Genomic DNA, 12,034 nt, shown 5'->3' on the forward strand with positions numbered 1-12,034 from the left:
GCAGTCCTCTGGGTCACTTACAATTTTCTTTACCCGTAACAGTTGGCTATATGGAAGATTTCTGAGCAAACGAGGCTGATGAAAACTCAAACGATGTAGAAGATTATTGCGGTCAGTTGGTTTGCGGAACAGAGAGGTGCTGTAGCCGGTGGTTTGCTTTTTGATGAGGACGTCCAGAAAAGTGATAGTGTCATGTGAGATTTCCCTCGTGAACTGAATACGTTGATCGATGTTATTAAGGTATTCAAAAAAAGAGTCAAAATCAGCCCTCGTGCCTCTCCACACGCCGAAAATGTCATCTATATAACGTGTCCATAAGTGGATGTCTTTATTCCACATCTGTTTGTTGAGTACATTGTCCGTTTCAAATTTAAGCAAAAAGCAGTTAGCATATGTGGGTGCCATAGTGGCCCCCATAGATGTTCCTGAAGTTTGTAGATAGAACTGTTTACCGTATTGAAAGTAAGAATTTTCTGAAATGAACTGTAACAGTGCCAGTATAAACTCCTTCTGTGCACGGATTTCTGATGCTTGTAATAATAGCCATTCAACTGATTCGATGCCCAAGTCATCTGGTATAGATGTGTAAAGGCTTCTGACATCAATGGTGAACATCAGGTCATCCTGTTGAAAAGTGGTGGAGCTAAGTATTTGAAGGAAATGGGTGGTATCACGAGTGTATGTGGAGGTTTTTTGTATGAGAGGCTGTACGAAGAAATCTATGTAAATACCCAATGGTTGGTTGATGCTTTCCATACCTGCAACTACAAGTCTCCCTGGTGGTTTAATGGTGTCCTTGTGGATCTTGGGTAATGTATAAAAGTTCGGGATCCTAGGGAGATTATTGAGCAAAAACTTGTCTGTGTGTTCATTGATCCATTCTAGCTCAAGAGCTTTATCCAGCAGAGTCTTCAGATTCAGTCTTATTGCAGTGGTTGGATCATGGTCCAAGGTAGTATATATTGTTCTATCTTGAAGTTGTCTGATACATTCTATTTCATAATCCACTGTATTTTGGATAACTGGGCGAATAGTCACACTCTTGTCACTGTAAAGATCCTTAATCTCATTTCATGAGGTTTCAAATTCCTATGTGGAGGGGTTTTATAGCTGATCCTCTCTAAGTCGCGGGTCACTAGTTTCTGAAAGATGTCAATAGATGGAACTGTGATAGGTGGAACAAATCTGCTTTTCGCTCTGAATTCCTGGAAGTCTGGACCTTCAGTTGGTTTATCTTGGACTTCAAGTTCTTTTAAAGGAAGCGTTGCCCTAGCGACGCCTCGATGCTACAGCCACAGTGTTTCACGAGCAGGCAACGGGAGCACCACAGTTCCCCGTGTCCAGCACGGTAAGCTTGTCTTAACGCTTACATTTTGTTTCCGATACACGGATTTCACCCGGTTACCAACACATATGCTTTCTGATTACAGACATACTGCTGAAGGATGTTCTTCTGCGCTGATTTTACATCAGGCAGTTTTGAATTCTAAATAGCTGACAACGCCACACACAGCACACGCATTTTGCTATTTCAGGTAAAACATTTTCTTTTCTTTCTTTATCTCACTGTCCTTAACTCATATTGTATAGAGTCTCATCATTTTCTATTTTCTTTTTCTCAAATTTGCTTCCTCATCTTTACCATCTACTACTGTTACTTCAACCAAATGGTATGTTCTTTACATTCTCATATATATATATGACACTAACATGTATTAATGTGTTTTGTCACATGATGATGGTTAACTTTATTTGATGATTTGGTATACATTATTTATAGACCTGCCCTGATGAAGGAAATTGTAAAATAGTAGGCTGTAGCCGGACGTAGGTTTAGCAATTTTAAGATTTATTGCAGCGTTAACTTAAACAACAGCTCTCCTTGTGCACATCAAACAGTATTAGTTTCATGAGGTTTGGTTTCCGTGAAAGGGTTAATGAAGTCCAGAGTTCAAAAGAAGCTCCACTTGGCTTCTCGCGTCTTTAAAAGGGAAAATAAAGTCAACTTAATTCTTTTTCTCCACGGACCTTAGCCTTCAGTCCGACTCACCCTCTCTTCACGGGGTTAAGAAAACAAAAAGACAAAAATCCACACGGAGGGCACAATCCTTGATTAATGGTTGACGGCTGACGCTTCTCCTCAGCGAGTCCGCCTCTGATAGGGATCTCCCCTGTGCCTCTCAGTGAGCCTTTTAGTACGCCCAGTCGCAATCACCTTTCCATTCCTCTCTGGTCTCCGGCTCGACTTGCAGCTGAAATCAGAAACACCTGGTGAGCTCTCTGTTGCTGCATTTAAGCCCCTCTCTGCTCCTCCCCTCCCTTCAGTCTCCAGCCAGTTTCCCCTCCCATTCCCCACACCTGCAGGGCGTATTCTCTCCTCATTCCACCCAGTTTCATGCACTGTTTGACCCCACCCTGTATGTTTCTGGGGCCACCCCTCTACATGCGGGTTGTCTGCATTGTACCAGTGCCAGTCTCTGGTACACTTATTTCCATGCTGTATGATTGGGTTGTACCTATGCCGTTTTCCCTTTTTAATTCTGTCTCTGCCCCCTCCTTGGTTTCGTTTCTCGTGGTGGTTTCTGGGACATGTAGTTTTCTTTTGATTTGCTGTGCTAACCTTTTGTTGGCTAGGTCTCACTACTAGAATAGGGTCCTCCCTTGGTTCTGTTGCCTCTTTGACCACCTCACATACTCCCCCCCGGGAACTAGGCCGTTCGGGCATGTTCAAGGCCCTGGACAAGTAATCAGCGACTAGCTGATATTTTCCGGGTTTATGTACTGTAACAAAATGATAGGGTTGAAGGGTTAAGAACCACCTAAGGACCCTATGGTTTGAGTCTTTTTGGGTGGCTAGCCATCGAAGAGGGGCATGGTCTGTAAAGATGGTAAACTTTCGACCTAGTAAATAATAGCGAAGAGATTCCACGGCCCACTTTATTGCCAAACATTCTTTTTCTAAGGTGGAGTATGGTATCTCATGTGGGAGGAGTTTTCTACTGATGAAGGCTATTGGGCAGAGGTCTTGTTCTGATCCTTGGGATAGCACGGCACCTAGACCACATCCTGATGCATCAGCCTGTAAATAGAAGGCTTTTGAGAAGTCAGGGCAGTGTAGAACAGGTTGTGTTGATATTAGTTGTATTAATTGGTGAAAAGCTTGTACAGCTTCTGGCTTGATTTGAAGTGTCCGGTTGATTTTTAAAGCGTCTGTCAGTGGTGCCGCTATGGTAGAAAAATGCGGTATGAATCTTCTATAATATCCTACGAACCCTAGAAAGGCTCGGATCTCTTTCCGGGTTTCCGGTATTCGTAATTTTTTCAAAGCCTGTATTTTGTCAACCAACGGTGTGATTACTCCACCTCCTACAGAATATCCCAGATACTTGGTAGTTTTGGCTGCCAGCTTGGTTTTCTTGGGGTTGATATGTAGTCCTGCCTCTTGTAAGGACGTAATTACTTGGATTAGATGTTCTAAATGTTCCTTCCAGGCTTTACTAAAAATCAGTATGTCATCCAAATAGGCAGCTGCGTATAGTTCATGAGGTTTCAGGACCTTATCCATTAAGGCTTGAACAGTGGCAGGAGCCCCGTGCAACCCAAATGGTAACACCGTAAACTGAAATAGACCTTGAGGTGTTGCGAAGGCTGTTTTCTCCTGATCCGCGGGGTTTAGCGGTATCTGCCAAAATCCTTTAGTTAAGTCCAAGGTACTCAAAAAGGATGCAGCTCCCAGTTTCTCTATTAGTTCATCTATCCTGGGCATAGGGTAGGCTTCATATCTGGAAATGGCGTTTAGTTGCCTAAAGTCCATACAGAACCGGGTGGTACCATCTGGTTTGGGTACTAGTACCACCGGTGAACACCATGCGCTCTTGGAGGGAATAATGGTACCTAGTTTCAGCATACTCTCTATTTCTTGTGCTATCTCCCCTCTTTTTGCTTCAGGGATTCTATAGGGTCGGAGCCGTATAATCTTGCCTGCCTCGGTTGGAATTGAGTGAGTAGCCATATGAGTCCTTCCAGGTAGACTTGAGAAGGTCTCTGCTACAGGGCCCAAGGTGTCAAATAACTCCATTCTCTGGGTGTTGCTTAATTGTTCCCCCAAGCCCACATCGTGTAGGTTATCAGCCGAGTGTGTGACCATTTGTTCCGGGACCGACATCTCTACTAGAGACGTACACAATATTTTTGAGTCTCCTTCTTTCCACAACTTGAGTAAATTAATGTGATAGTTCTGATGTTTGTTTTGTCTATCTGGTTGCTCTACCTCATAATTAACTGGACCCAACACCTTTGTTATACTATATGGGCCTTTCCATTGGGCGAGCATTTTGTTCGTGTGGGTGGGTAATAACACCAGCACCTTGTCTCCTATTTTAAGCATCCTAGGTCTGCTTCCTTTATCATAATACTTCTCTTGCGTTTCTTGAGCCCGCCCCAGGTTTTCCTGAGCATAGTCTCTGAGTTTTCCCAGGTGATCTCTTAGTTCATTCACATATTCTGTTAGGGTTGTTTCTTCCTGTTGTTCCCAAGTGTCCTTTAGTATTCCCAAGATAGATTTTGGCTGTCTCCCAAACAATAATTCAAATGGGGAATACCCTGTTGAGGATTGAGGTGTATCACGTAAAACCATCAATACCCATGGCAGTACCTTCTCCCACCCCAGACCAGTGGGACTTGTTGCTCTTTTTATCATTTGTTTGATGGTTTTGTTATATCTCTCCACCAGCCCATCAGTCTGTGGATGGTACACAGAGGTCCTTAAATGGTTGATGCCAAGGGTCTTGCATACTTCTTTCATGACGCTCGACATGAAATTACGTCCTTGGTCTGTTACAATCTCCAGGGGAATTCCCACTCTAGCGAAATAGGGTAAAAGTACATCACATACTTGTTTGGCAGACATTCCTCGTAATGGAAATGCTTCTGGATATCTAGTGGCATAGTCCACTACCACTAGTATGAACCGGTATCCTCGGCTGGTAGGTTCCATTGGACCCACAATGTCTAGCCCTATTCTCTGAAATGGCTCCTTGATCAATGGCATTCTTTGTAAGGGGGCTCGTGCTGGGATATGGGGGCTTGTTTTCTGACATATTGCACACTCTTGGCAGTATTTGGTTATCTCAGCGTACACTCCGGGCCAATAGAAGTTTTGCAACACCCTTTTTATGGTCTTGTTTTCAGCTAGATGTCCCCCTGTGGTGTGATCATGTGCCAGCTGAATCAGCCCTTTCCTGTAGGACTGGGGAACCAACAATTGCTCCTTCTTTATGTTATCAGATCCTTGGGTTACTCGATAGATCAACCCCTGTTTCTCTTTAAAGTAGGGAGTAGTAGGTTGGACCCCGCTAGTGTCTAGAGCTTGTTCCCTGGCCCTTTTTAACGTTTCATCCAGCCCTGTTTCTGTTCGAAATGAAGGCATATGGTCCCCCACCTTCCAGTCTATGATGGAAATGTCTTTATACGCTTCCTGATTCACTCGGTTTCTCCTTTTCTGAGTCTTAGATAATTTTTCCCGACTACATGCCCCCAATAGTTCTGTTTTTGAAAACGGGGCTTCTCTCAACCATCTATCGAATTCAGGTAGATCTGTTCCTATTAGCACCGGAGCGGGCAAGGTAGGAATAATGGCGGCTTTGATTGGCACCTCCTGCCCCTGTATTCCCAACACAATGTTTTTAGATGGATACCTTTTTACATCCCCATGCACGCACTTTATGTCAATGTTTCTCACCTGTTCGCTATCTTGCTCGCTCACATGGGGCTGTATGGCCGTCTGTCGGCTTCCGCTGTCCATCATTGCTTGACGGGGATGTCCATCCACTGTGACCTCTATCACGTAAGGTAGTCGTTTCCTTCTGTATTCCTGTGCTTGCATGGATCCGATTTCCATTGGTTCAGTTTTTGGTTTTTTGGAACAGAAACGCGCAATATGCCCCCACTCTCCACACTCAAAACATTGGGGTGCCGGTCCTTTGCTTAAGCCAGCACCATTAGTGGGTCGGGTTTCGACCTTGTTCCTGGGTTCGGTTCCTGGTCCTTTATAGGTTCCGATACGTACTTGGGAAGCTTCCACACTTGGTCTCAATTGGGTGGCAGGAAAAGGTCGGGTGCTCCCTGCCTTCTGAAACGCTGTTGCCACGTCTATTGCCTTGGCCAGTGATAGATGGTGATGTTGCCTTACCCACCTCTGAATTGGTCCGGGTAAGGCATCAATGAATTGTTCCATCATTACTTTATCCTTAATCTGTCCTATTGTGGCTGTGCCTGTTTGCAGCCATTTTTCTGCCAAATCTTGCACTCTGTAGAACAATTGTCTTGGACTTTCACCTGGTTTCAATCGGGTTTCTCGAAACTTGAGCCTATAAGATTCTTCATCCATGCCAAGTCTTTCCAAAACAGTTTTTTTAATCTCGGTATAAGGAGTGTCTCCGGTGGGGTTAGCCGCTTGGTATGCCCCCTGCATCACCTCTGTGAGCAAGGGAGCCAGATAGAAAGCCCATTTGTCTTGTGGCCATTGGGCTGCTCTAGCTATTCTCTCAAAATTTACGAAGAAAAAACTGGGGTCTTCTCCTACTTGGTATTTTTGTAACACCGTAGGCGGTATTCCTGGATGCGTCCGGGTCGTGGCCACTGCTTCGCCCAGTATTCTTAAGGCTTCCCTTCCTTGCTCTTGGGCAGCACTTTGCACTTGTATGGCCTGTTGAAGGGCTTGTCTGTCCGCTTGCGCCTGGTGACTTTGCACTTGTAAAAGTTGCTGCAGCTGCTGTTGCCCTTCTGCGAGTGCCTTTACCACAGCTTCCATGTCTTCTGCTTGGGCGTTCTCTTGAATCCCACCGCTGCCACCACTGTTAAATAGTAGGCTGTAGCCGGACGTAGGTTTAGCAATTTTAAGATTTATTGCAGCGTTAACTTAAACAACAGCTCTCCTTGTGCACATCAAACAGTATTAGTTTCAGGAGGTTTGGTTTCAGTGAAAGGGTTAATGAAGTCCAGAGTTCAAAAGAAGCTCCACTTGGCTTCTCGCGTCTTTGAAAGGGAAAATAAAGTCAACTTAATTCTTTTTCTCCACGGACCTTAGCCTTCAGTCCGACTCACCCTCTCTTCACGGGGTTAAGAAAACAAAAAGACAAAAATCCACACGGAGGGCACAATCCTTGATTAATGGTTGACGGCTGACGCTTCTCCTCAGCGAGTCCGCCTCTGATAGGGATCTCCCCTGTGCCTCTCAGTGAGCCTTTTAGTACGCCCAGTCGCAATCACCTTTCCATTCCTCTCTGGTCTCCGGCTCGACTTGCAGCTGAAATCAGAAACACCTGGTGAGCTCTCTGTTGCTGCATTTAAGCCCCTCTCTGCTCCTCCCCTCCCTTCAGTCTCCAGCCAGTTTCCCCTCCCATTCCCCACACCTGCAGGGCGTTTTCTCTCCTCATTCCACCCAGTTTCATGCACTGTTTGACCCCACCCTGTATGTTTCTGGGGCCACCCCTCTACATGCGGGCTGTCTGCATTGTACCAGTGCCAGTCTCTGGTACACTTATTTCCATGCTGTATGATTGGGTTGTACCTATGCCGTTTTCCCTTTTTAATTCTGTTTCTGCCCCCTCCTTGGTTTCGTTTCTCGTGGTGGTTTCTGGGACATGTAGTTTTCTTTTGATTTGCTGTGCTAACCTTTTGTTGGCTAGGTCTCACTACTAGAATAGGGTCCTCCCTTGGTTCTGTTGCCTCTTTGACCACCTCACAGAAATGTTATTCCGAAATGCATTGGTAATTTTTTGGTCTGATTGAAAAACTTGATGTGGCAATTTCTTCCTCACTAAGAGTGTATTAATGACTTCTCGCATAAGAGATTCCTTTCTTTGATAAAATGATGTTGAAACACAACTGAACCTGAACGTTGTCATTCTTCAATCAACAATATATAATTTTTACTAACTAATTGAACTTGAAATTATTTTCGTCTACTTATAAACCCGGATTGGGTTCCTGTGAGAGCGGCTGTGTGACCCCGTATCCCACTTGGTCTTCTTCTGCTGCACATGTATTTTGGATTTGGGTGTCTCCGAATTCATCACAGCCAGCTCCTTTTTGAAAAATAGGATAAGAAATATTTGAACTAATCGACCATTTGGTTTACGATTTTTGAAAATTGATACTCGCTGATCTATTGTCAAGTGGTGCCCACTCATTTCTCTTCTTGCTGGTTCACTAACCTGCCAGGCACTGGTTTTCATGTGACTGTCGCTTGGTTTTTCACAAGTACTGGTATGCGGGAGATGGGTTTCTTCAGCCTTCCCCAAATGACCCTTTCGTTCTCTTCGATCTCTACCACCTGCTATGGTAACGCAAGTACCTTTTGTGGCATTAGCGACTTGCTCGGGTGGGTTTGCAGAACTGTTTCTTCCTGCCATGGGCTTCTGCAGGTCTTCCAAGTGTCTCTGCGTGTCCTTGCAGCATTCCTAGGTCTGGTCCCTCTTGGCGTGTGCCTTTCGGGCCCGACAGCGTGGTCCAACTCCCGGTCTTCCACGGGCCTCCAATTCTCCAGCCTGGACAATGGGGACAACTGAGCGTGTGTTCAGCGATGGACCGTCAACCTTTCCTGTTCCCCAAGGCAAGCCTCCGGCTCTTGGTTCCTCCGGGGAGGATCTAATTAGGTACACAGTTCTTCTTCCCTTTTTATCACTGGGGCTGACTCTGGTTGACTCTACCACCTCCTTGCCTGTTCCTCTTCGTGTCAGTGGTTGTATGCACTTCATCTGGGAAAGCCTCACTCCTCCTTGTCCCAGTATGATCTGTTTGGATGGGGTCTTCTACCCTAAAAAGATACATAGACGTGTGGGGACCACAGAGGCGTGAGTGGGCTTGAGAGGCAAGAGTGGACAGAAATGGAGGGGGTGTTTTACAACATTCTCCTTAGATAATTGTCACTCTTCCCATGAAGGGCTTCCCTCCCCATGAGGGATGATCGGGTTGCAGCCTCACCTACTGGCCTCATAGGAAGGGGCTACCCCGAGGGGAGCTGTGACAATACCCTGCGATTCGTCACAATGAGGCTGGGGTTGTTGTACCTTCTAATGTAAATAAAACTTGGAGAAAAGTCACCCTGGGACCTTCGTCTTAATACTGCTGATGAGGAGTAACAGAGCCCCCACAGCAGCTCTGGCCCGCCATATCCACTCAGCTCACCGGCCGCATTGATTCGGTGGCCGCATTGATGTCGCCTGACACTGCGGGAGCATGTATTTAGCACAGGTAAGGAGTGAGGCGGCATTAGTGTGGGATTGCAGCCCGACTAGGTTTTGGAGGCCCCACAGTGTGTGCGTTAAAGAGACGCAAGGGAGGCACCTTGGTGCGAACGAGCATGTGTGGAAGAGCCACAAGGGAGCACTAGCGGTTACAGCTAGAGAGCTGAGGTCTAATGATGCGCCACACAGCATGAACACATCCAACGGAAATGCTGTTTACGGTTTGTGGTGAACCAGAAGCAACACTCTGACCAGAGGACATGATTCAGCTAACTTTTAAATCAGGAGAATACTCCTCACTTTCCCTGCTCCTAAAAGGGGATTCCTCTTCTAGGAAAGTAAATGTACAGCGCTCGTCAGAATAATCTAAATCAGTCCTCCGTCCTAACCCCACCCTACCACTAGATAAAATGAAAACAAACAAAAAACCAGGCTTTCACCCTGGAGTTTGTCAACCCCTCCTAACTGACCCGCTTGCTTCAGAACATCTTCAAAGTAAATGTTCCTTCCAGGACACTGTTCCTCGCCTGGGTTTCCACAGCATTTCTCACAAAGAATCTCCAGATCAAATAAATGTTCCTCTCAGGAAAAAGGTACAGTCACTCAGTTCACCAAAGCTTTCTTTCCTTGCATCCAGTGGCTTAGTCGACTTATCGCGCTCCAACACTGTTGTATTCTGTCGACAACTCGCTCCCTCGAGCTTTCCCACTCCTGAGTAGCGTGGACATTACACTTTTCAGTTCAATGTTCTCTTGACTCGTGTGAGAAACCTGAGGGTAGCCTCACTCATACTCCCCCTGGATCCTCTGGTCAGGTGGCCTGGGAAAGGCCATCGCCTTTGGATCTGACCCTGTGTGTGGAGAAGCGAGGGAGGAAAACCTGGGTGGAGGGTAATTGGGGATTGGACAAAGGGAACCCACAGTACAGCAGTTCTTCTCAATTTTCCTCATTCAACCTACTACAGTACTGGGATGAGGTGGCTACGAGTAGTGGACACTAGTAACCTATTTCACCACTCTAGTGCTAAGACAAGGAAGATCCCTGCATTGTGAAGGTCAGGCATGCCTCTCTAATTGTAGTCAGGCAATTCTAATTGAAGACTCACACCTGCAACCTGTCAAGTAGTTGCAGGTGTATAAGAAGGGAGGAAACCAGCAACACACAGACCAACTGGGAGGCCTGTGTGGTAGAGTCCAGCAGGGTTTCCAGTTTGTTAGGAGGCAGCCGTGGTGAGTCCTGCAGCGCAGCCAGGATGCCGGCAGACAACCCAAAGGTCTTGTAGTGCCCAGGAGCAGGCAGGCCGTGAGGAGCAAGTTTGAGTGCCTCTGTGGTTAGGAAACGCAGCTGGAGCTGGGAACGAATGAGAGAAAGAAAGACAGCTGCCAGCTTCCCCAGAAGCAGAGTGGAGCTGACGGCGAGCACCGAAGAGCAACAGGAGAGTGAGCGGAGTTGAAAACAAGCAGAGCAGCTGTCCGGACGGAATGCCAAGTACCGGTGATTGAAGGGAGAAAGTCACTCGAATCAGGGCGCTCCTGGGGGCTGTGGGAGAAACAAGGCAAGCGCTGAACAAGTGAAACAGGATGAAACTAATTAAATGAACCCGAGTCGGCGGGGTGGGTGAAACTAAATGGCAAAGCAAATAGTAAGAAGTATTGAAAACCGCACTGTATTAAACCTTTATGAATAAAGTTACAGCAAGCGACTAATGCATATTAACTGCAAACATTGTTTTGTGAAAGCCAAGTAAGCAGCAAGAATGGAAGATTGCGAGAGAGCATGACCGCAAAGTGCTAAAGGAGTGAAATAACCACCTAAGTGAACTCTTGTAATTGAATACAGTGTGGCAAGGCCAAGGATTGGTCCAAGTTGTGTGACACAGTGTGGCAAAGCCAAGAGGCTGACAAGGCGAAGCCAAGTGAGTGGAAACATCCGCACAGGAGCAAAAGTAGAAGAACCTGTGTAGATCAAAAATCCTAAGGTTCCTGATTGCGCAACCTGTAATGGGTGCCCTGAGTCGTCTGACAACTGTGCCTAGACCAGGGAACACTCAATTGTGGAAGCCAAAGACCTTGTTAAAGCAAACCAAGAAAGAGTAAGCTGAATGAATTGTTAAGTTTATACAAATAGGAAGTTAATTTTGGACTTGCTTTGAACACTGAGAGACAGAGGCAAGCAGTGATTGGCAAGTTGAAGTTTGGGCAAGATTATCCCGAGACTTGATTGAACTTTAATGTTGTCTTGAGGACACAATCCTCAAGACCCTTTTCTGTTGAACTGTGTTGCCTTGAACTTGGGGAAAGGAACACCAAGGATTTCTGTTGTGAACTTAATAACAGTAATCCAGAGACTTTTCTGTGGAACTTTCTTGAACTTGGGGAAGAGAAGCTGAAAATGAAGCTAGGATCTGGAAGAATCTCAGAACCTTTGTTTGAGCACCATTACATTTATTACTGACATCCCTACACATTGTATAGCTTTAGGTGTGAGGGCAAGGATAAGTCTTTGGACACAGACAGACCTTTAATTTGAACTTTCGAATTCAGATGTTCCTTAGTTTTGTTCAGGTAGGGAAATCCCACCTTAGCATAGGGCAAGTTAGGCCTTCAACCATCCTGACATTTGAGTTAATAAACCATTTTATTTTGAACTTTGAATCTGTTGTCTGTGTCTTGCTTCATGATGCCTAAGAAAGCTAAGAGTCGTCTTTTAGCTAATGATATACTCTCGCTGAGCCCTTTGGAGAAAGTTGCAACTATTAGCCCAATGTTCAATTAGCGTTCAAATAG

At 45.8% G+C, this 12,034-nt stretch overlaps 1 protein-coding gene across 2 annotated transcripts in view; it reads left to right on the forward strand.

Moving 5' to 3' along the window:
- Positions 1-12,034, forward strand: part of LOC138449287 (zinc finger protein 282-like) — a 685,501-nt gene that overhangs the window by 141,498 nt on the left and 531,969 nt on the right. The gene's annotated exons all lie outside the window — the stretch shown is intronic.

The sequence above is a fragment of the Ambystoma mexicanum genome, chromosome 1p (assembly GCF_040938575.1).
Source record: "Ambystoma mexicanum isolate Mex_15411 chromosome 1p, UKY_AmexF1_1, whole genome shotgun sequence".
Classification (NCBI taxonomy): Eukaryota; Metazoa; Chordata; class Amphibia; order Caudata; family Ambystomatidae; genus Ambystoma; species Ambystoma mexicanum.